This window comes from Scyliorhinus torazame, chromosome 10, assembly GCF_047496885.1.
Source record: "Scyliorhinus torazame isolate Kashiwa2021f chromosome 10, sScyTor2.1, whole genome shotgun sequence".
Taxonomy (NCBI): Eukaryota; Metazoa; Chordata; class Chondrichthyes; order Carcharhiniformes; family Scyliorhinidae; genus Scyliorhinus; species Scyliorhinus torazame.
Window position 1 is genome coordinate 189914568 of NC_092716.1, and position 21135 is coordinate 189935702.

The 21135-nt window shown below is 50.9% G+C and overlaps 1 protein-coding gene across 1 annotated transcript in view; it reads left to right on the top strand.

The window, feature by feature from the left end:
* Positions 1–18105: 18105 nt before the first annotated feature.
* The window catches only part of LOC140384453 (phosphatidylinositol N-acetylglucosaminyltransferase subunit Y), a 35184-nt gene continuing 32154 nt past the window's right edge, over positions 18106–21135 (top strand). The window contains exon 1 of the mRNA XM_072466168.1: positions 18106–18219. The gene's annotated coding sequence lies outside the window, so the exon portion shown is untranslated. The remainder of the gene's footprint in view (positions 18220–21135) is intronic.

Consider the following 21135-nt stretch of genomic DNA (forward strand, 5'->3'; position numbering starts at 1 on the left):
GGATTAGAGTGATGGGAGTGATGTTCTGACATTGATGGGAGTGAGGGGATTAGAGTGATGGGAGTGAGGGTCTGAGGGTGTTGGGAGTGAGTGTCTGAGAGTGATGGGAGTGAGGTCTGCGAGTGCTGGGAGTGAGGGTCTGAGAGTGATGTGAGTGAGAGCCTGAGGGTGATGGGAGTAAGGGTCTGAGGGTGATGGGAGTGATGGGATTAGAGTGATGGGAGTGAGAGTCTGAGAGTGATGGGAGTGAGGGTCTGAGAGTGATGGGAGTGAGGGGATTAGAGTGATGGGAGTGAGCGTCTGAGAGTGATGGGAGTGAGGGTCTGAGTGTGATGGGAGTGAGGGTCTGAGAGTGATGGGAGTGAGGGGATTAGAGTGATGAGAGTGATGGTCTCAGAGTGATGGGAGTGAGGGGATTTGAGTGATGAGAGTGATGGTCTGAGAGTGATGGGAGTGAGGGTCTGAGAGTGATGGGAGTGAGGGTCTGAGTGTGATGGGAGTGATGGTCTGACAGTGATGGGAGTGAGGGTCTGAGAGTGATGGGAGTGAGGGGTTTACCTGATGGGAGTGAGGGTCTGAGAGTGATGGGAGTGAGGGGATTAGAGTGCTTGGAGTGAGGGTCTGAGAGTGATGGGAGTGAGGGTCTGGGAGTGATGGGAGTGAGGGGATTAGAGTGATGGGAGTGATGGTCTGACAGTGATGCGAGTGAGGGTCTGAGAGTGATGGGAGTGAGGGGGTTAGAGTCATGGGAGTGAGGGATTTAGCTGATGGGAGTGAGGGTCTGAGAGTGATGGGAGTGAGGAGATTAGAGTGCTGGGAGTGAGGGTCTGAGAGTGATGGGTGTGAAGGGATTAGAGTGATGGGAGTGATGGTCTGACAGTGATGGGAGTGAGGGTGTGAGAGTGATGGGAGTGAGGGGATTAGAGTGATGGGAGTGATGGTCTGAGAGTGATGGGAGTGAGGGGATTAGAGTGATGGGAGTGAGGGTCTGAGGGTGTTGGGAGTGAGTGTCTGAGAGTGATGGGAGTGAGGTCTGCGAGTGATGGGAGTGAGGGTCTGAGAGTGATGTGAGTGAGAGCCTGAGGGTGATGGGAGTAAGGGTCTGAGGGTGATGGGAGTGATGGGATTAGAGTGATGGGAGTGAGCGTCTGAGAGTGATGGGAGTGAGGGTCTGAGAGTGATGGGAGTGAGGGGATTAGAGTGATGGGAGTGAGCGTCTGAGAGTGATGGGAGTGAGGGTCTGAGTGTGATGGGAGTGAGGGTCTAAGAGTGATGGGAGTGAGGGGATTAGAGTGATGAGAGTGATGGTCTGAGAGTGATGGGAGTGAGGGTCTGAGAGTGATGGGAGTGAGGGTCTGAGTGTGATGGGAGTGATGGTCTGACAGTGATGGGAGTGAGGGTCTGAGAGTGATGGGAGTGAGGGGTTTACCTGATGGGAGTGAGGGTCTGAGAGTGATGGGAGTGAGGGGATTAGAGTGCTGGGAGTGAGGGTCTGAGAGTGATGGGAGTGAGGGTCTGGGAGTGATGGGAGTGAGGGGATTAGAGTGATGGGAGTGATGGTCTGACAGTGATGCGAGTGAGGGTCTGAGAGTGATGGGAGTGAGGGGGTTAGAGTCATGGGAGTGAGGGATTTAGCTGATGGGAGAGAGGGTCTGAGAGTGATGGGAGTGAGGAGATTAGAGTGCGGGGAGTGAGGGTCTGAGAGTGATGGGTGTGAAGGGATTAGAGTGATGGGAGTGATGGTCTGACAGTGATGGGAGTGAGGGTGTGAGAGTGATGGGAGTGAGGGGATTAGAGTGATGGGAGTGAGGGGATTAGAGTGATGGGGGTGAGGGGATTAGAGTGATGGGAGTGAGGGTCTGAGAGTGATGGGAGTGAGGGGATTAGAGTGATGGGAGCGAGGGAATTAGAGTGATGGGAGTGAGGGATTTAGAATGATGGGAGTGAGGGGATCAGAATGATGGGAGTGAGGGGATTAGAGTGATGGGAGTGAGGGGGTTAGAGTGATGCGAGTGAGGGTCTGAGAGTGATGGGAGTGTGGGTCTGAGAGTGATGGGAGTGAGGGGATTAGAGTGATGGGCTGAGGGTCTGAGAGTGATGGGAGTGAGGGGATTAGAGTGATGGGCTGAGGGTCTGAGAGTGATGGGAGTGAGGGGATTAGAGTGATGAGAGTGATGGTCTGAGAGTAATGGGAGTGAGGGTCTGAGGGTGTTGGGAGTGAGAGTCAGAGAGTAATGGGAGTGAGTGTCTGAGAGTGATGGGAGTGAGGGTCTGAGTGTGATGGGAGTGAGGGTCTGAGTGTGATGGGAGTGAGGGTCTGAGAGTGATGGGAGTGAGAGTCTGAGGGTGATGGCAGTGAGGGTGTGAGGGTGTTGGGAGTGAGGGTCTGAGAGTGATGGGAGTGAGAGTCTGACTGTGATGGGAGGGAGGGTCTGAGTGTAATGGGAGTGATGGTCTGAGAGTGATGGGAGTGAAGGTCTGAGAGTGATGGGTGTGAGGGTCTGAGAGTGATGGGAGTGAGGGTCTGAGAGTGATGGGAGTGAAGGTCTGAGGGTGATGGGAGTGAGAGGATTAGAGTTATGGGAGTGAGCGTCTGAGAGTGATGGGAGTGAGGGTGTGCGAGTGATGGGAGTGAGGGGATCAGAGTGATGGGAGTGAGTGTCTGAGAGTGATGGGAGTGGGGGTCTGACAGTGATGCGAGTGAGGGTCTGAGAGTGATGGGAGTGAGGGGATTAGAGTGATGGGAGTGAGGGGATTAGAGTGATGGGAGTGAGGGGTTTAGCTGATTGGAGTGAGGGTCTGAGAGTGATGGGAGTGAGGAGATTAGAGTGCTGGGAGTGAGGGTCTGGGAGTGATGGGAGTGAGGGGATTAGAGTGATGGGAGTGATGGTCTGACATTGATGGGCGTGAGGGGATTAGAGTGATGGGAGTGAGGGTCTGAGGGTGTTGGCAGTGAGTGTCTGAGAGTGATGGAAGTGAGGTCTGCGAGTGATGGGAGTGAGGGTCTGAGAGTGATGTGAGTGAGAGCCTGAGGGTGATGGGAGTAAGGGTCTGAGGGTGATGGGAGTGAGGGGATTAGAGTGATGGGAGTGAGCGTCTGAGAGTGATGGGAGTGAGGGTCTGAGAGTGATGGGAGTGAGGGGATTGGAGTGATGGGAGTCAGCGTCTGAGAGTGATGGGAGTGAGGGTCTGAGTGTGATGGGAGTGAGGGTCTGAGAGTGATGGGAGTGAGGGGATTAGAGTGATGAGAGTGATGGTCTGAGAGTGATGGGAGTGAGGGGATTTGAGTGATGAGAGTGATGGTCTGAGAGTGATGGGAGTGAGGGTCTGAGAGTGATGGGAGTGAGGGTCTGAGTGTGATGGGAGTGATGGTCTGACAGTGATGGGAGTGAGGGTCTGAGAGTGATGGGAGTGAGGGGTTTACCTGATGGGAGTGAGGGTCTGAGAGTGATGGGAGTGAGGGGATTAGAGTGCTGGGAGTGAGGGTCTGAGAGTGATGGGAGTGAGGGTCTGGGAGTGATGGGAGTGAGGGGATCAGAGTGATGGGAGTGATGGTCTGACAGTGATGCGAGTGAGGGTCTGAGAGTGATGGGAGTGAGGGGATTAGAGTGATGGGAGTGAGGGATTTAGCTGATGGGAGTGAGGGTCTGAGAGTGATGGGAGTGAGGAGATTAGAGTGCTGGGAGTGAGGGTCTGAGAGTGATGGGAGTGAAGGGATTAGAGTGATGGGAGTGATGGTCTGACAGTGATGGGAGTGAGGGTGTGAGAGTGATGGGAGTGAGGGGATTAGAGTGATGGGAGTGAGGGGATTAGAGTGATGGGGGTGAGGGGATTAGAGTGATGGGAGTGAGGGTCTGAGAGTGATGGGAGTGAGGGGATTAGAGTGATGGGAGCGAGGGAATTAGAGTGATGGGAGTGAGGGATTTAGAATGATGGGAGTGAGGGGATCAGAATGATGGGAGTGAGGGGATTAGAGTGATGGGAGTGAGGGGGTTAGAGTGATGCGAGTGAGGGTCTGAGAGTGATGGGAGTGTGGGTCTGAGAGTGATGGGAGTGAGGGGATTAGAGTGATGGGCTGAGGGTCTGAGAGTGATGGGAGTGAGGGGATTAGAGTGATGGGCTGAGGGTCTGAGAGTGATGGGAGTGAGGGGATTAGAGTGATGAGAGTGATGGTCTGAGAGTAATGGGAGTGAGGGTCTGAGGGTGTTGGGAGTGAGGGTCAGAGAGTAATGGGAGTGAGTGTCTGAGAGTGATGGGAGTGAGGGTCTGAGTGTGATGGGAGTGAGGGTCTGAGTGTGATGGGAGTGAGGGTCTGAGAGTGATGGGAGTGAGAGTCTGAGGGTGATGGCAGTGAGGGTCTGAGGGTGTTGGGAGTGAGGGTCTGAGAGTGATGGGAGTGAGAGTCTGACTGTGATGGGAGGGAGGGTCTGAGTGTAATGGGAGTGATGGTCTGAGAGTGATGGGAGTGAGGGTCTGAGAGTGATGGGAGTGAGCGTCTGAGGGTGTTGAGAGTGAGGGTCTGAGAGTGAGAGTCTGAGAGTGATGGGAGTGAAGGTCTGAGTGTGATGGGAGTGATGGTCTGAGAGTGATGGGAGTGAGGGTCTGAGATGATGGGAGTGAGGGGATTAGAGTGATGGGAGTGAGAGTCTGAGGGTGATGGGAGTGAGGGTCTGAGGGTGATTGGAGTGAGGGTCAGAGAGTGATGGGAGTGAGGGGATTAGAGTGATGGGAGTGATCGTCTGACAGTGATGCGAGTGAGGGTCTGAGAGTGATGGGAGTGAGGGGATTAGAGTGATGGGAGTGAGGGGATTAGAGTGATGGGAGTGAGGGGTTTAGCTGATTGGAGTGAGGGTCTGAGAGTGATGGGAGTGAGGAGATTAGAGTGCTGGGAGTGAGGGTCTGGGAGTGATGGGAGTGAGGGGATTAGAGTGATGGGAGTGAGGGTCTGAGGGTGTTGGGAGTGAGTGTCTGAGAGTGATGGGAGTGAGGTCTGCGAGTGATGGGAGTGAGGGTCTGAGAGTGATGGGAGTGAGAGCCTGAGGATGATGGGAGTAAGGGTCTGAGTGTGATGGGAGTGAGAGGATTAGAGTTATGGGAGTGAGCGTCTGAGAGTGATGGGAGTGAGGGTCTGAGAGTGATGGGAGTGAGGGGATTAGAGTGATGGGAGTGAGCGTCTGAGAGTGATGGGAGTGAGGGTCTGAGTGTGATGTGAGTGAGGTCTGAGAGTGATGGGAGTGAGTGTCTGAGAGTGATGGGAGTGAGGGGATTAAAGTGATGTGAGTGAGAGGATTAGAGTGATGGGAGTGAGGGGTTTAACTGATGGGAGTGAGGGTCTGAGAGTGATGGGAGTGAGGAGATTAGAGTGATGGGCTGAGGGTCTGAGAATGATGGGAGTGAGGGGATTAGAGTGATGGCAGTGAGGGTCTGAGAGTGATGGGAGTGAGGGTCTGAGTGTGATGGGAGTGATGGTCTGACAGTGATGGGAGTGAGGGTCTGAGAGTGATGGGAGTGAGGGGTTTACCTGATGGGAGTGAGGGTCTGAGAGTGATGGGAGTGAGGGGATTAGAGTGCTGGGAGTGAGGGTCTGAGAGTGATGGGAGTGAGGGGATTAGAGTGATGGGAGTGATGGTCTGACAGTGATGCGAGTGAGGGTCTGAGAGTGATGGGAGTGAGGGGATTAGAGTGATGGGAGTGAGGGGATTAGAGTGATGGGAGTGAGGGGTTTAGCTGATTGGAGTGAGGGTCTGAGAGTGATGGGAGTGAGGAGATTAGAGTGCTGGGAGTGAGGGTCTGGGAGTGATGGGAGTGAGGGGATTAGAGTGATGGGAGTGATGGTCTGACATTGATGGGAGTGAGGGGATTAGAGTGATGGGAGTGAGGGACTGAGGGTGTTGGGAGTGAGTGTCTGAGAGTGATGGGAGTGAGGTCTGCGAGTGATGGGAGTGAGGGTCTGAGAGTGATGGGAGTGAGAGCCTGAGGGTGATGGGAGTAAGGGTCTGAGGGTGATGGGAGTGAGGGGATTAGAATGATGGGAGTGAGCGTCTGAGAGTGATGGGAGTGAGGGTCTGAGAGTGATGGGAGTGAGGGGATTAGAGTGATGGGAGTGAGCGTCTGAGAGTGATGGGAGTGAGGGTCTGAGTGTGATGGGAGTGAGGGTCTGAGAGTGATGGGAGTGAGGGGATTAGAGTGATGAGAGTGATGGTCTGAGAGTGATGGGAGTGAGGGGATTTGAGTGATGAGAGTGATGGTCTGAGAGTGATGGGAGCGAGGGGATTAGAGTGATGGGAGTGAAGGAATTAGAATGATGGGAGTGAGGGGATCAGAATGATGGGAGTGAGGGGATTAGAGCGATGGGAGTGTGGGGGTTAGAGTGATGGGAGTGAGGGTCTGAGAGTGATGGGAGTGTGGGTCTGAGAGTGATGGGAGTGAGGGGATTAGAGTGATGGGCTGAGGGTCTGAGAGTGATGGGAGTGAGGGGATTAGCGTGATGGGCTAAGGGTCTGAGAGTGATGGGAGTGAGGGGATTAGAATGATGAGAGTGATGGTCTGAGAGTAATGGGAGTGAGGGTCTGAGGGTGTTGGGAGTGAGGGTCTGAGAGTAATGGGAGTGAGTGTCTGAGAGTGATGGGAGTGAGGGTCTGAGTGTGATGGGAGTGAGGGTCTGAGTGTGATGGGAGTGAGGGTCTGAGAGTGATGGGAGTGAGAGTCTGAGGGTGATGGGAGTGAGGGTCTGAGGGTGTTGAGAGTGAGGGTCTGAGAGTGATGGGAGTGAGGGTCTGAGTGTGATGGGAGTGATAGTCTGAGAGTGATGGGAGTGAGGGTCTGAGATGATGGGAGTGAGGGGATTAGAGTGATGGGAGTGAGAGTCTGAGGGTGATGGGAGTGAGGGTCTGAGGGTGATTGGAGTGAGGGTCTGAGAGTGATGGGAGTGAGGCTCTGAGAGTAATGGGGGTGAGGGGATTAGAGTAATGGGAGTGAGGGGATGCGAGTGATGGGAGTGAGGTGATTAGAGTGATGGGTGTGAGGGTCTGAGAGTGATGGGAGTGAGGGGATTAGAGTGATGGAAGTGAGAGATTAGAGTGATGTGAGTGAGGGTCTGAGAGAGATGGGAGTGAGGGGATTAGAGTGATGGGTGTGAGGGGAATAGACTAGTGAGAGTGAGGGGATTAGAGTGATGGGAGTGAGAGTCTGAGAGAGATGGGAGTGAGGGTCTGAGAGTGATCGGAGTGAGGGTATTTGACTGATGGGAGTGCGGGTTTGAGTGTGATGGGAGTGAGGGTCTCAGTGTGATGGGAGTGAGGGTGTGAGAGGGTTGGGAGTGAGGGTTTCAGAGTCATGGGAGTGAGGGTCTGAGAGTGATGGGAGTGAGGGTCTGAGAGAGATGGGAGTAAGGATATGAGTGTGATGGGAGTGTGGGTCTGAGAGTAATGGGAGTGAGGGTCTGAGGGTGTTGGGAGTGAGTGTCTGAGAGTGATGGGAGTGAGAGTCTGTGAGTGATGGGAGTGAGGGTCTGAGAGTGATGGGAGTGAGGTCTGCGAGTGATGGGAGTGAGGGTCTGAGAGTGATGGGAGTGAGAGCCTGAGGATGATGGGAGTAAGGGTCTGAGGGTGATGGGGGTGAGGGGATTAGAGTTATGGGAGTGAGCGTCTGAGAGTGATGGGAGTGAGGGTCTGAGAGTGATGGGAGTGAGGGGATTAGAGTGATGGGAGTGAGCGTCTGAGAGTGTTGGGAGTGAGGGTCTGAGTGTGATGGCAGTGAGGTCTGAGAGTGATGCGAGTGACAGTCTGAGAGTGATGGGAATGAGGGGATTAGAGTGATGGGAGTGAGGGGATTAAAGTGATGTGAGTGAGAGGATTAGAGTGATGGGAGTGAGGGGTTTAACTGATGGGAGTGAGGGTCTGAGAGTGATGGGAGTGAGGAGATTACAGTGATGGGCTGAGGGTCTGAGAATGATGGGAGTGAGGGGATTAGAGTGATGGCAGTGAGGGTCTGAGAGTGATGGGAGTGAGGGTCTGAGTATGATGGGAGCGATGGTCTGACAGTGATGGGAGTGAGGGTCTGAGAGTGATGGGAGTGAGGGGTTTACCTGATGGGAGTGAGGGTCTGAGAGTGATGGGAGTGAGGGGATTAGAGTGCTGGGACTGAGGGTCTGAGAGTGATGGGAGTGAGGGGATTAGAGTGATGGGTGTGATGGTCTGACAGTGATGCGAGTGAGGGTCTGAGAGTGATGGGAGTGAGGGGATTAGAGTGATGGGAGTGAGGGGATTAGAGTGATGGGAGTGAGGGGTTTAGCTGATGGGAGTGAGGGGATTAGAGTAATGGGAGTGAGGGTCTGAGAGTGATGGGAGTGAGGGGATTAGAGTGATGGGAGAGAGGGGATTAGAGTGATGGGATTGAGGAATTAGAATGATGGGAGTGAGGGGATCAGAATTATGGGAGTGAGGGGATTAGAGTGATGGGAGTGAGGGGGTTAGAGTGATGCGAGGGTGTTGGGAGTGAGGGTCTGAGAGTGATGGGAGTGAGAGTCTGACTGTGATGGGAGGGAGGGTCTGAGTGTGATGGGAGTGATGGTCTGAGAGTGATGGGAGTGAGGGTCTGAGATGATGGGAGTGAGGGTCTGAGGGTGATTGGAGTGAGGGTCTGAGAGTGATGGGAGTGAGGGTCTGAGAGAGATGGGAGTGAGGGTCTGAGAGTGATGGGAGTAAGGATATGAGTGTGATGGGAGTGTGGGTCTGAGAGTAATGGGAGTGAGGGTCTGAGGGTGTTGGGAGTGAGTGTCTGAGAGTGATGGGAGTGAGAGTCTGTGAGTGATGGGAGTGAGGGTCTGAGAGTGATGGGAGTGAGGTCTGCGAGTGATGGGAGTGAGGGTCTGAGAGTGATGGGAGTGAGAGCCTGAGGATGATGGGAGTAAGGGCCTGAGGGTGATGGGAGTGAGGGGATTAGAGTTATGGGAGTGAGCGTCTGAGAGTGATGGGAGTGAGGGTCTGAGAGTGATGGGAGTGAGGGGATTAGAGTGATGGGAGTGAGCGTCTGAGAGTGATGGGAGTGAGGGTCTGAGTGTGATGGCAGTGAGGTCTGAGAGTGATGCGAGTGAGAGTCTGAGAGTGATGGGAATGAGGGGATTAGAGTGATGGGAGTGAGGGGATTATAGTGATGTGAGTGAGAGGATTAGAGTGATGGGAGTGAGGGGTTTAACTGATGGGAGTGAGGGTCTGAGAGTGATGGGAGTGAGGAGATTAGAGTGATGGGCTGAGGGTCTGAGAATGATGGGAGTGAGGGGATTAGAGTGATGGCAGTGAGGGTCTGAGAGTGATGGGAGTGAGGGTCTGAGTGTGATGGGAGCGATGGTCTGACAGTGATGGGAGTGAGGGTCTGAGAGTGATGGGAGTGAGGGGTTTACCTGATGGGAGTGAGGGTCTGAGAGTGATGGGAGTGAGGGGATTAGAGTGCTGGGAGTGAGGGTCTGAGAGTGATGGGAGTGAGGGGATTAGAGTGATGGGTGTGATGGTCTGACAGTGATGCGAGTGAGGGTCTGAGAGTGATGGGAGTGAGGGGATTAGAGTGATGGGAGTGAGGGGATTAGAGTGATGGGAGTGAGGGGTTTAGCTGATGGGAGTGAGGGGATTAGAGTAATGGGAGTGAGGGTCTGAGAGTGATGGTAGTGAGGGGATTAGAGTGATGGGAGTGAGGGGATTAGAGTGATGGGAGTGAGGAATTAGAATGATGGGAGTGAGGGGATCAGAATTATGGGAGTGAGGGGATTAGAGTGATGGGAGTGAGGGGGTTAGAGTGATGCGAGTGAGGGTCTGAGAGTGATGGGAGTGTGGGTCTGAGAGTGATGGGAGTGAGGGGATTAGAGTGATGGGCTGAGGGTCTGAGAGTGATGGGAGTGAGGGGATTAGTGTGATGGGAGTGAGGGGATTAGAGTGATGGGCTGAGGGTCTGAGAGTGATGGGCGTGAGGGGATTAGAGTGATGAGAGTGATGGTCTGAGAGTAATGGGAGTGAGGGTCTGAGGGTGTTGGGAGTGAGGGTCTGAGAGTAATGGGAGTGAGTGTCTGAGAGTGATGGGAGTGAGGGTCTGAGTGTGATGGGAGTGAGGGTCTGAGTGTGATGGGAGTGAGGGTCTGAGAGTGATAGGAGTGAGAGTCTGAGGGTGATGGGATTGAGGGTCTGAGGGTGATGGGAGTGATGGTCTGAGAGTGATGGGAGTGAGGGTCTGAGAGTGATGGGAGTGAGCGTCTGAGGGTGTTGAGAGTGAGGGTCTGAGAGTGATGGGAGTGAGAGTCTGAGAGTGATGGGAGTGAGGGTCTGAGTGTGATGGGAGTGAGGGTCTGAGATGATGGGAGTGAGGGGATTAGATTGATGGGAGTGAGAGTCTGAGGGTGATGGGGGTGAGGGTCTGAGGGTGATTGGAGTGAGGGTCTGAGAGTGATGGGAGTGAGGCTCTGAGAGTAATGGGAGTGGGGGGATTAGAGTAATGGGAGTTAGGGGATGCGAGTGATGGGAGTGAGGGGATTAGAGTGATGGGTGTGAGGGTCTGAGAGTGATGGGAGTGAGGGATTAGAGTGATGTGAGTGAGGGTCTGGGAGAGATGGGAGTGAGGGGATTAGAGTGATGGGAGTGAGGGGAATAGACTGGTGGGAGTGAGGGGATTAGAGTGATGGGGGTGAGGGTCTGAGAGTGATCGGAGTGAGGGTATTTGACTGATGGGAGTGAGGGTTTGAGTGTGATGGGAGTGAGGGTCTCAGTGTGATGGGAGTGAGGGTGTGAGAGGGTTGGGAGTGAGGGTGTCAGAGTCATGGGAGTGAGGGTCTGAGAGTGATGGGAGTGATGGTCTGAGAGTGTTGAGAGTGAGGGTCTGAGAGTGATGGGAGTGAGGGGATTAGAGTGATGGGAGTGAGGGGATTGGAGTGATGGGAGTGAGGGTCTGAGAGTGATGGGAGTGAGGGGATTAGAGTGATGGGAGTGAGGGGATTGGAGTGATGGGAGTAAGGATCTGAGAGTGATGGGAGTGAGTGTCTGAGAGTGTTGAGAGTGAGGGTCTGAGAGTGATGGGAGTGAGGGGATTAGAGTGATGGGAGTGAGGGGATTGGAGTGATGGGAGTAAGGATCTGAGAGTGATGGGAGTGAGTGTCTGAGAGTGATGTGAGTGAGGGTCTCAGATTGATGGGAGCGAGGGGATTAGAGTGGTGGGAGTGAGGGGATTAGAGTGGTGGGAGTGAGGGTCTGAGAGTGATGGGAGTGAGGGGATTATAGTGGTGGGAGTGAGGGGATTTTAATGGTGGGAGTGAGGGGATTAGCGTGGTGGGAGTGAGGGGATTAGAGTGATGTGAGTGAGAGGATTAGAGTGATGGGAGTGAGGGGTTTAACTGATGGGAGTGAGGGTCTGAGAGTGATGGGAGTGAGGAGATTAGAGTGATGGGCTGAGGGTCTGAGAATGATGGGAGTGAGGGGATTAGAGTGATGGCAGTGAGGGTCTGAGAGTGATGGGAGTGAGGGTCTGAGTGTGATGGGAGCGATGGTCTGACAGTGATGGGAGTGAGGGTCTGAGAGTGATGGGAGTGAGGGGTTTACCTGATGGGAGTGAGGGTCTGAGAGTGATGGGAGTGAGGGGATTAGAGTGCTGGGAGTGAGGGTCTGAGAGTGATGGGAGTGAGGGGATTAGAGTGATGGGTGTGATGGTCTGACAGTGATGCGAGTGAGGGTCTGAGAGTGATGGGAGTGAGGGGATTAGAGTGATGGGAGTGAGGGGATTAGAGTGATGGGAGTGAGGGGTTTAGCTGATGGGAGTGAGGGGATTAGAGTAATGGGAGTGAGGGTCTGAGAGTGATGGTAGTGAGGGGATTAGAGTGATGGGAGTGAGGGGATTAGAGTGATGGGAGTGAGGAATTAGAATGATGGGAGTGAGGGGATCAGAATTATGGGAGTGAGGGGATTAGAGTGATGGGAGTGAGGGGGTTAGAGTGATGCGAGTGAGGGTCTGAGAGTGATGGGAGTGTGGGTCTGAGAGTGATGGGAGTGAGGGGATTAGAGTGATGGGCTGAGGGTCTGAGAGTGATGGGAGTGAGGGGATTAGTGTGATGGGAGTGAGGGGATTAGAGTGATGGGCTGAGGGTCTGAGAGTGATGGGCGTGAGGGGATTAGAGTGATGAGAGTGATGGTCTGAGAGTAATGGGAGTGAGGGTCTGAGGGTGTTGGGAGTGAGGGTCTGAGAGTAATGGGAGTGAGTGTCTGAGAGTGATGGGAGTGAGGGTCTGAGTGTGATGGGAGTGAGGGTCTGAGTGTGATGGGAGTGAGGGTCTGAGAGTGATAGGAGTGAGAGTCTGAGGGTGATGGGATTGAGGGTCTGAGGGTGATGGGAGTGATGGTCTGAGAGTGATGGGAGTGAGGGTCTGAGAGTGATGGGAGTGAGCGTCTGAGGGTGTTGAGAGTGAGGGTCTGAGAGTGATGGGAGTGAGAGTCTGAGAGTGATGGGAGTGAGGGTCTGAGTGTGATGGGAGTGAGGGTCTGAGATGATGGGAGTGAGGGGATTAGATTGATGGGAGTGAGAGTCTGAGGGTGATGGGGGTGAGGGTCTGAGGGTGATTGGAGTGAGGGTCTGAGAGTGATGGGAGTGAGGCTCTGAGAGTAATGGGAGTGGGGGGATTAGAGTAATGGGAGTTAGGGGATGCGAGTGATGGGAGTGAGGGGATTAGAGTGATGGGTGTGAGGGTCTGAGAGTGATGGGAGTGAGGGATTAGAGTGATGTGAGTGAGGGTCTGGGAGAGATGGGAGTGAGGGGATTAGAGTGATGGGAGTGAGGGGAATAGACTGGTGGGAGTGAGGGGATTAGAGTGATGGGGGTGAGGGTCTGAGAGTGATCGGAGTGAGGGTATTTGACTGATGGGAGTGAGGGTTTGAGTGTGATGGGAGTGAGGGTCTCAGTGTGATGGGAGTGAGGGTGTGAGAGGGTTGGGAGTGAGGGTGTCAGAGTCATGGGAGTGAGGGTCTGAGAGTGATGGGAGTGATGGTCTGAGAGTGTTGAGAGTGAGGGTCTGAGAGTGATGGGAGTGAGGGGATTAGAGTGATGGGAGTGAGGGGATTGGAGTGATGGGAGTGAGGGTCTGAGAGTGATGGGAGTGAGGGGATTAGAGTGATGGGAGTGAGGGGATTGGAGTGATGGGAGTAAGGATCTGAGAGTGATGGGAGTGAGTGTCTGAGAGTGTTGAGAGTGAGGGTCTGAGAGTGATGGGAGTGAGGGGATTAGAGTGATGGGAGTGAGGGGATTGGAGTGATGGGAGTAAGGATCTGAGAGTGATGGGAGTGAGTGTCTGAGAGTGATGTGAGTGAGGGTCTCAGATTGATGGGAGCGAGGGGATTAGAGTGGTGGGAGTGAGGGGATTAGAGTGGTGGGAGTGAGGGTCTGAGAGTGATGGGAGTGAGGGGATTATAGTGGTGGGAGTGAGGGGATTTTAATGGTGGGAGTGAGGGGATTAGCGTGGTGGGAGTGAGGGGATTAGAGTGATGGTAGTGAGGGTCTCAGATCGACGGCTCTGATGGGATTTGAGTGACGGACCCCACCATCCCCACCATACCCATCAACCAAAGCCTAGCCCAGGCACCCCCCCCACCCCACTTCAACTAAAACCTAGTCCAAGGCCCCCCCCCCGCCCCCCCCCCGCTTCAACCAAAACCTAGCCCCCCCCCCCATGAGCCATTGTAGTACAGCTCCATCACCACGAGGAGAAGGAGTTCACTCTACAGTGGGTCAAGGAACATCGCAATGTCACTTACCGAGGTCACCCAATCAGGTTTCACCCAATGAGTGCAGATCTGGCAAGGAGATGAGCTGCATTTAAAAGTGTCAAGTTCATGCTGTACAAGAAAGGAGTAAGCTTCGGGTTGATTCATCCTGCCCATCTTTTGGGGTACACTTCACCTAACAGCACGTCTTTCAGCACTTTGTGGGAGGAAACTGGAGCAACCGGAGGAAACCCACGTACCCGCACAGACAGTGACCCAAGCCAGGAATCGAACCTGGAACCCTAGAGCTGTGAATATTCATAGAATTTACAGTATAGAACATAGAACATTCAGTGCAGAAGGAGTCCATTCAGCCCATCGAGTCTGCACCGACCCACGTAAGCCCTCACCTCCACCCTATCCCCGTAACCCAATAACCCCTCCTAACCTTTTTGGTCACTAATGGCAATTTATCATAGCCAATGCACCTAAGCTGCATGTCTTTGGACTGTGGGAGGAAACCGGAGCACCCGGAGGAAACCCACGCAGACACGAGGAGGCCACTCGACCCATTGAGTCTGCACCGGTTCTTGGAAAGAGCATTCTACCCAAGCCCACATCTCCACCCTATTATCGTAACCCCCACCTAACCCTTTTTGGACGCTAAGGGCAATTTTGCATAGCCAATTCACCTTACCTGCACATCTTTGGACTGTGGGAGGAAACCGGAGCACCCGGAGGAAACCTATGGAGACCACCGTGAGAACGTGCAGACCCCACACAGACAGTGACCCAGCGGGGAATCGAACCTGGGACCCAGGAGCTATGAAACAACTGTGCTCAACACTGAGCTACCCTGCTGCCCACAAAGCAACAATACTACCCACTGCGATACCGTGCTGCCCCGGTGGATTCTATGGGAGCAATATCTGGAAATAATGCTTTTTTAATACCTGGACTTTGTTGTTTACACTCGGTCATTAAAGACGGACCTGTTGAATGTGGATTTGTGGATCAGTTTTTCATCTTGGACCGTTTTCCAGTTTTGGGAAGCAACAGCACCGGACTTTTAAGATTTATATTTTCATGGCAATTTAATGCTGTACACCCCCATTCCTTTGAGGTAATTTTGAACTGATACTGTCAGTGATGGACAGAATATTAGGCCAGTCTGTATTAAGCTGAAAGGCTAAACATAGCCAGGTTCATTTACTGAGCTAACCAAGAGGTTGTTCAGTTTTCTTGTCATTGTTCTACATTATCTTGCACTTGAATGCCTGTATTGATCATTTGCTATTGTCCAAAACTTAGGACGTGTTTGACAGCATTGAGTTCTTACTATGTGACTATAACAAGCAACTTTGAAATGATGTATTACAGTAATGTAGTTCATTTGGCGGGAGCATGGATGCTCTGTAAGATTGAATACCTGCTGCTCGTCTTGTCCATCATGGTGCGCTTAGGATTTAATTTACGATTTTATGTAGTTGAAGGTTTATCATCACTCCGCTTGGTTTAAGTTCTAGCGGTTTGGGACTGTGGTGCTTGTTCCAGGGATGGAGGGTAGAGGGAGGTTTTTTTAATGGTTGACAGTAACCATTTTGTATTTGGCCATTGTCATTTTGTAATGGATCCTCTCAAACTTTATTTTTTTCCTCTCATTTTACTGATCCCTTTGTCAAGTCTTTTTATACACAGGACTAGCTCAGGTGGTCAGGTTGGTACATGGCTCTTAATCAGACTAGTCACATGGAAAGTCGGGCATTTGAATGGCCCCAGTTAAACGTTCCAAAGTTTGACAGATCAAGAGCCTTAAAAGTGATATTGCATTCCTTCAGTAGGCTCACCTTAGTGTTAATGATCACACCAGATTACATAAAGCATGGGTTGGCCAGGTGATTCATTCCAAGTTTAACAGCAGGGCTAAGGGAGACAAAAGTTTTGATTAACAAAAGAATGCAGTTCTCCCCCTTAAACATATTCTCAGATCCTGGAGGTTGTTATCTAATAGTTAGTGGCACACATTTTAAACCCCCGTAGCGTTGGTGAATGTCTCTGCCACTAACTGGGATGATACAAGATTTATTACATCACTTCTATCCTCCCTTCCCAATCTTGGAAGGGATCTGAACTGTATTATGGATCCAGGGCTAGACCACTTAAGTCTAAAGTCTTTTCACCCCTTCCAACGTGTCCAGGATTCTTTCCACATTTGTGACTGAAATGGGTTGTATTGATCCATGACGTTTCCTCCAGATATCTACAAGGGACTTCTCTTACTTCTCTCATGTCCGCTATGCTTTCTCAAGTATTGACTAATTCATTTTAGATAGAGCTCTCCTTCGCACGGTTAAAACAGTTGAGTATTCGGCCATAGTTATATCAGACGATGAGCACCACTCCCTTGGCCTGGTTCTCACTCCCAAATCTAAAGGCCAGTCTTCATGGAGATTTAACACAATCTTACTATCTGACAAAGATTTTTGTAAATTTATATCCACCAATATAGATGTTTTTATCCACCACTCCATCAGTACTATAGGAGACCCTCAAAGCAGTTCTCCGGGGGAACATAATTTCTTACAATGCATATATTATCAAACAAAGAAAATTAATACAACAAGAATTGGTGGATTCAAATTTAGAAACTGACCATCAATATTCCATTACCACCACTCCTGAGCTGTGTGCAGACAGGCTAAAGCTTCAAATTCAATTTGACTTACTTTCCACAAGTCAAGCTGAGTACATGGTACAACGGTCAAGGGAGGCATTTTATGAATATGGGGGCAAAGCTGGTCACCTTCTGGCCCACCAACACAGGCACCAGTCTGCTTCTCGGTTTATCTCCCAGGTCTACAACTCCTCCCATATTACTGACCCCTCTGATATTAATTCAACCTTCTCTTCTTTTTACTGTACCCTTTATAAATTGGAACCCCCGGCAAATGCCATCGCAATGGCTGACTTTCTAAATAATTTGGACATTCCACCTGTGGATGCAGGCATGAGCAGAGACTTGGACGATCCTTTGCGTCTGGATGAGATAACAAACTGTATTAAGGTAATGCAAAGTGGCAAGGCCCTAGGCCCTGATGGATTTCCTATTGACTTTTATAAAAAGTTCTCCACGTTGCTTGCTCCCTTATCATTAGAAATGTTTAATGATTCATTGGCTCACGATTCTCTGCCCCCAACACTGACTCACACTTCCATTTCACTTATACTCAAAAAAGACAGGAACCCTGCAGAATGTGGCTCATAACACAGTGGTTAGCACTGTTGCTTCACAGCACCAGGGTCCCAGGTTCGATTCCCAGTTTGAGGCACTGTCTGTGCGGAGTCTGTCCATTGCCTTAAAGTCATCAGCACTGTTAAAAGGTATCCATCGAGCTGTTTGTGGAGCACCGTGTGTCCTTATATGCTGATGACCTCCTATTATATATTACTGATCCTGTTGCATGTGTTGACGACATAATGAATATTCTGAGCACATTTGGCTCATTTTCTGGCTTTAAGTTATACATCAACAAAAGTGGATGTTTTCTGGTCAGCTCTATTGCCAAGCAAATCCCACCAAGAGCTTTGCCGTTCCGTATATCTGTTGCCGGTTTTCGCTACTTAGGTGTGAATATAACACATTTTCTTGCTTCAGTTCATGAAACAAACCTGGACACCAAAATGAAAGTAGATTTAAACACTGGGATAGTTTGTCTCTTCCTTAGCTGGCAGAATTCAATCTATAAAAATGAACATCCTGCCCAGGTTCTTATATATTTTCAATGTCTCCCTATCTTTTTACCGAAATCATTTTTGGGTATAGTAAACAAGCTGATTTCAACATTTACCTGGGCAGGTAAGACACCTAGAACCCATAGAACGATACTTCAGCGATGGAGATGGGATGGTGGGCTAACACTACCTAACTTACTGTACTATTATTGGCCAGCCGATATTTAAAATATTTTAACATGGTGTCACGATCCAAGTATAAACTGGTGTCTTATGGAAGCACATTCCTGTGGCTTCTCCTCCTCTCTTCCTGCCTTGATTTGAGCCCTGCCATCTCCTTCAAAATACACGGCAAACACCATTGTAATTTCTATTTTAAAAATAGGTAAACGATTTCGACAACATTTAAAATTTGCCACTCCTTCTTTATTGGGCTCTATTTGTAAGAACCACTTATTCTTGTATTCCATGCTTGCCGTTTGTCTTGGGGAGGGAGAGGGGACTTGAACGCTTTACTGATCTGTTTGTAGTTGGGACCTTTGCCAGTTTCAACGAGCTTGTTGTCAAATTTAATTGGCCTCAATCTAGTCTTTACTGTTATTTTCCAACCTGTGAGTTTATTCACTCTCATTGCTTATCCTTTCCTCAGCTACCTCCAGACACACTATTGGAAGAGATTTTGTCACTTCCCCTCACTCGCGGAGGTCTTATCTCAAGATTGTATAATATCACGCTATCTTCTGGGCCCTCTTCTGTTCGCAAGGTAAGAGATGACTGGGAGCGGAACTTGGACTTGACCCTGCGGACGATTGGTTGGAGGAAGCCCTTCTTAGGGTCAACTCCACGTCCTCCTGTGCTCAATTATGCTTAATTCAGTTTAACGTTTTGCAAAGAATTCACTTCACTAAGGCCGGAATTAGCAAGTTTTTTTCAAACACAAACAAATGTGACAGGTGTTCACTTGCCCTTGCAGACCATACCCACATGTTCTAGTGTGACGAGTGGAAGACTTTAGGTATATTGGATTGTAAATATTGGGCAATTTAATGCTTAAAAGCTTTGGGTTAGAGTGTGTTTGACTGTCTTTTTAAAAAATAATCCTGTTTTGCAAGACCTGGGTGCTTTTAGCAGCCAGCAAGTGAAATTGACAAAGGAATGTGTTTTTCAGTCTGGACTAATGGGCTGTGATTTGACTAGGAAAGTCCCTGGGGAGTTAATGGTGCTTTGCAGCCTGCAGAGATCATTGTTTTTCAGCTTGGGGAGATGAGGTCATTGTTGGGTGGAGCCAAGGGATGCAGGGAGACATTTTGAAAAGCTTTAGAGAGGCAGTTTTTGGAGACGCTTTGGAGAGAGGAGTTGAAGTCTGATCTGCCTGACGCTGAGTCCACAGTAAGATAGATTGAGAGCTGTATGTTTCTTTTCTTGTTGCTTAATGGGAAATTAGGCAGTAGTGTTTTAGGGGTAATTGTAAGCTGTTCTTTTTGGGTGTGGAGTTATAAAGTTCAATATTGTATTCATAATGAAGTTTTGTTTTAAAAATACCCAAGCCTTATTTCTTCATGCAATCACTCCTGGAACAAATCATTCTTTCCGCACAGTCTTACAAATAAGCTCAAATATTGGGGTTTCAGTCCAGTATTCTAGCCACCGTTGAGGTCTGGTCTGGGATCGTAATACTGCTCGTGCACGAAGATGGCTGATTTTTGGTCATCCTTTTTTAACACTCTCTCCAAAGCCCTAGATATTGACTTGCAGACTTATTCTTTGAAATCCATATTTGGATCAGACCTGAACTGGCATGTCTTACTAAGATTAAGGCTGACATCATTGCATTTGCTTCACTTATAGCCCGCAGACAGAATCTATTAGCTTGCAAGTCCCCCAAGCCACCCACTGTTTTCTCCTGGTTAGAAGATTTGATGTCTTTTCTTTATTTGTAGAAAATTAAATATACTATAAGAGGATCTACTGAGAAATGTTATCATAGATGGCAGCCTTTTGTTTCTTTCTTTAAACTGTGAATAACCGTCAACCTTTAAACTATTCTTTTTTTTCATAGTTTCTGTGTGTGTGTGTTTACTGGCAGAGAGCTACTTCATTGTATTGTATTGTACTTTGTCTGTCTGCTCCTTATCGCCCTTTGAAAATCAATAAAATTAGATATTTTTTAAAAGTGTACGATGAATGATTTAAGGTAAGTAATTAGCCATAGTCCACAAAGAGCCATAGGTGGCTGGCTGCATTAGAGAAAGACAATTCGTTGTGTGATAGCGCTGCCCCTTTAAGGGCAGGCCTTTGTGGTCCACATGACTGGCTCAGCGCCTATCGCGCAGGAACACGTGAACCCCGACCAATGGGGGAAAAGCCCAGGGCCCTGGGAGCGGGGTCCTGGCCAGAATGGACCTTGGAGCCAGATTGTGAAGACCTGTTTAGTGACTCTGTACCTGTATATGGTTTACTGTTACTTGTAACCAATAAACCCTTGTTCCGTTATACTGGAAGTCTCCCTAGTGTGGCTCGAGCCACCACATTGGCGCCGAGTGTAAACTGATTGACTGCAAGTCCACAGTAGTTCAGAATTCGAGGGGGGAAGGGAAAATTCTCCAAAACAAACAGAGAAGTCGAAAAGCATCAATGGCATCATAAAACAGTGGGCACAATTCTCTGGAAAGATTTCTAAGTGTGGCGGCGAGCGGAAACTGCCGCGTGTTTCCCGACATTTGGCCCGGCGAGGCTGGCAATGCAATACAACGTTAATTAGTTCACTGAACGAGGTCCCATGGGCTTCACGCCACAAATGAAGGCTCGCCAGCCGATTTGTCGGGCCAGCCCTCTGCTAACAAAGTCAAGAAACACTTAAACAGCACTTCCACAGCCAACCCCACTCATCTCGCAGTCATGGCGCTGAGACGCCCAGCCCCAGGGTTTCGAGACACGAGCCTGGAGTGGCTCCTAGATGCTCTCAAGACCAGGAAGGATGACCTGCTCCCCCGAGGGTCCCAGAGGGTGAGCCACAGGGCAGCCACTGCTGCCTGGGACGAAGTGGCAGCGAACGTCAGCTCGGGAAGCGTGACCAGGAGGACCGGCCTCTTGTGCAGGAAGGAGGTCGCAGGGGTGAGTTAACACCCCCCCCCCCCCAGATCTTCCCACCCCCACATGAGCAGCCCCCCCCCCCAATCCTCCATGTGCTCCAACTCTCCCCAACATTTCCTTCACCCCCCAACCCCCATCCCCACACCATGTGGCAAACAATGCCTTCTCTGTGTCGCTGCAGGACAAGCTCTCCCACAATCATCGGGAGAAAGCCCAGACTAGCGGAGGGGTGCCGGACATAAGGATCCTCATGACCTTTGAGGAACGTGCCCTGGAGGTTACGGGGGTGGCCGAGGACAGAGCGGTCACCAATGTGAAGGTCGCCACTTTCCGTATAGGTGAGGAACCATTGAACCCCACCCGGAGGACGTGTCACACGCGAGTTGTTGATGACATACAGCCTGACCTACCCTCCCACTGACCACATGTCCATTCTCCCGCTGGTCCTCCAGCTGACGGCGCCGGCCCATCCGGGGTGGCCCCTTCCCTGCCCCCCTTGAGACCACCTCAAAGTTCTCCAAGGATGCCACAATCGATGCGTCACAGCTGTCAACCCCACTCTCCACCAGCGCAGAGACAAACACTT